General features: G+C 45.5%; 1 pseudogene; it reads right to left on the bottom strand.

Annotated features, from left to right (window-relative positions):
- Positions 1-389: 389 nt before the first annotated feature.
- On the bottom strand, positions 390-1,391 carry LOC144826121 (putative G-protein coupled receptor 132 pseudogene; annotated as a pseudogene).
- Positions 1,392-3,490: the final 2,099 nt, after the last annotated feature.

Raw genomic sequence — 3,490 nt, 5'->3', positions numbered from 1 at the left:
TATCACAATATCTATACACATTACAAATAAAACGAGCATTTGATATAATTCTTAAGCCAAATAAATCACATTCACCATCGAAAAGCGCACTTGGCGTTGAAATAAATATGTTAAAAAAGGGGTTTGTCAGACAGCAAGTTTTCCGTTTAAAAAAAATCAATTTTACAGAACATGCTTAAAAGAGAAGAAGAGAGTCGACGCTATAACTTCAGCTCTCGGATGCACCTGAGGACTATGTTGATGGGCGGTTATTTTATGTGATCTAAGTTACCAGTTACATTGATCTGTGGTAACCACGCATCTCAGATGTCCAATCCAAGATCTCCAATCTCTTTCAGATGTCCCCTCACTCCATCATAGAAGCTATGTTGTCAGGCTGTGCATTTTCCCTACAAGAGTACTTTTAATACTTTAATACTAGAAGTCATTGTTGGTTCCTGGCCACTCTGGCACTGGTTGGCTTGGCACCGAAAAGCACGCTTCAGATCCTTCTTCACACTGTCACTGACCAGAATGTACAGGATGGGATCCAGGGCACTGTTGAGGCTGGACATGGCAAGTGCTACAGAGAAATAGACATTAACCTTCCGCTCAAAAACACAACTGGCGTCAGGGTCGGCGTAGGAGGAGAACACCGCAGTCCGCAGGAGGAGAAGGAGGTGGTATGGGGCAAAGCACAAAAGAAATATGACAATCACCCCTATGGACAGGTGCTTGACTTTGGCTTTCTTCTCTTGGCTCAAGGAGCTGCTCCGCCTTACTCCCTGAAAGATTTTCAGGTAGGAGGTTGCTAGGACTGCCAGGGGCAGTAGGAAGCCAGCAACAAAGCGGAAGTAGTTAAACTTGGCCACACCCGACTGCAAGGGGTAAGTCTCATAACAGGAGACGCCATCATGTTGATTAGACGTACTCATGACACCCAGGTGGAAGGCAAAAACTACGATAGTGACTACGAAGCACATAGCCCCCGCTGCCCTCTGGCTGCGGAACGCCAGGGAGTGGATGGGATACACCACGGCAAAACATCGGTCCAAGGAAATGCAGCAGAGGAGGCAGACACTGATGTACATGTTGGAGTAGAAAACAAAGGCCACCAGAGCGCAGGCTTCATTGCCAAGGGTCCAGACCCTTCCACCAAAGACGTAGAGGACCCAGAGGGGGAGTGTCAGGATGTAGAGTAGATCAGATGTGACCAGGGTTAAAAGGTAGATGCCAAGCACGTTCTTCTGCTTTCGCACCTGCTGGATTATGGGCCATAGGGTCAACAAGTTGGTCGTCAAGCCGAGCAGGAAGACAGAACTGTAGACAGTCACCACGATTACCCTGCCATCCCAGAAGTCAATGCCGCAGCTGGGGGAGTCCGTGGAGGGGCAGCAGGTACTGTTGTTCATGGCATCTTCTACTTGGCGATACAGCAAGGTCTCTCCGACGTCCATCTGACGAGACCCTGAAGTGGGGTTGCTCGTGGTGAGCTGGGCGGCCGGGCACTGCTTTAATTAACTGATGTAGCCCTGGTACTGCTGCTGCCGCCTGCCCTCAACGTCATCGGGCTGACTTGAAAACTCAGAGACAAAAATCTCCTCATTACCTGCCTTTGTTTATTGCAACAAACAAATTAAACAAAACCAGAATCTTTGCCAAGCAAATCCAAAACAAGAGTGTCGCTTCAGCGACCTTACCAAACCAAAGTCTCCAACCTCCACCTGCCAAGCTCTGGGTCAACCTAATGGTCACTGGAAAAATGTACTCCAAACGAGATCTCAGTCGAGACCGGCCGTCACCTGGAGGGTCAGATTGGGAAAACCAGAAAAACTCGTCGGTCTACAATGACAAAGGGTCTCCTCGGGCACGGTACCTCCTCAGTAGATTCCTGTCCTCCGTCAAGCCCACTTCTATAGATGGCCGCTCCGATGAGCTCCATGAGTCGGACGCCAATTTGTGGAAATGAGCCTTTTTAGGGGCCAACCGGTGCAGGGGTTCACCCTTATCTGTCCACTGGTCCTTAAGCCAACAAAATAGAGATTGGCACGGAAGCTGGAATATCAAATAACAAGTTTATTAATCACTCATGAGTGGGACTACATCAATACAACACCTTCAAGCACTGTAGGAGGTAGTACATGGAATACAGAAACCGAGGGTCTTTTATACCCTGTTTGTTGCACAGTAAGCATGGAGACTCAAATAGAAGGTACAGGTACACAGGAATAGCTATCGACTAACATGGACAGATAGAAATCACTTTAGTCAGCAGAGTGGGAGGAAAAACTGAACTGCTTACATCAGTTGGAATAGCCTGACAGTTACATTCTAAAACAGGTGCATTCAAGGAGCCACAGGCCTTTCTGAGCATACGCAATGCTCTGGCTCAGTGCTGAATGAGTTAACTATTCTGCTTGATGACTGAAGCAGAATAGAAAGACAAGCAACAGTGAAGACAGGATAACCAAATGGCTAACAAAATGTATGCCACAACTAAAATGGCTTCAGCTCATGCTAACAGCAATTTCTGTTGATTCCCACAAGTTTATTCCCATAGAGTTCATCAAACCACACTAAGTGGCCAGTCCTACAGAGTAGGCCGTGAGGGCTCCTGGGCAGTTACATGCCTCCTCTCACTACCCTACTGGAAATCTCTCTTCAAGTATTAAATAATGAAAATACTGACTTTAGATGCTGACCTTCTATTACAACTAATACATGATGCACATCAGATGTGAATTTACAGTTTTCTACTGCCAAAGTTGTTTATTATCAACCACTTTTGGAGGTGTCTACCAGTTTTCCTTTGCCACTTGAGGTCCCTGTTTTTGCACAGACTGCCTCTGGTTACTGTGCAGACATAGATGATTTTACTTCTGATTTCATGCAATCTTCACTACTTGGTGTATGTGCATTTTTTTTGGGGGGGGGGCTGAAACTGAGTTATCTGATCCCTCCATAGTCCTGCTTTTGGATTTCCATTTCACTGCTTTTCCTATTCGTTTGAATTTGTTACAATATTTTTCGTGCTTCTGAATGGGTATTACCTTCCAGAACACTCTGCTGTAGAACTGGTAGCTAACGTGCTGACCCCTCATTCTCTTCACATAAAGTGCGAAGAGACCTGCCCCTTGTGACTATTTCTGCATTTCCTGTATCTGATGTAATTGTTTGGGATAAGGTTCCATTTGATATTTTTGGTTCTACAGAAGCCCTGCAGATTCCATGTGTATTTAAGGGAGCTATTGATGAATTTATAACCGCTGGCTCTATCTCTGATGAATGGAATGTTGAAACAGTCAAGAGCATGGTGAAATGTTATGTTATCATCATTATTCTCATGACTATTTACTCAGAGTTAGTACTCCATGTACCCTTTTCAATTATATACAATGGAAACATTGCCTGTCTGTAATAAAGTAGAGGAGGCAAAACTATCACAGTGTGATGAGGACAGACACTCCACTCCAGATTCGTGCAGTACAGAGCCTTCGCCTTGTGGTGTTGA

This window comes from Lissotriton helveticus, chromosome 3_2, assembly GCF_964261635.1.
Source record: "Lissotriton helveticus chromosome 3_2, aLisHel1.1, whole genome shotgun sequence".
Classification (NCBI taxonomy): domain Eukaryota; kingdom Metazoa; phylum Chordata; class Amphibia; order Caudata; family Salamandridae; genus Lissotriton; species Lissotriton helveticus.
The sequence above is the reverse complement of the archived record's forward strand: the minus strand, read 5'-3'. Positions and strand labels throughout refer to the sequence as shown.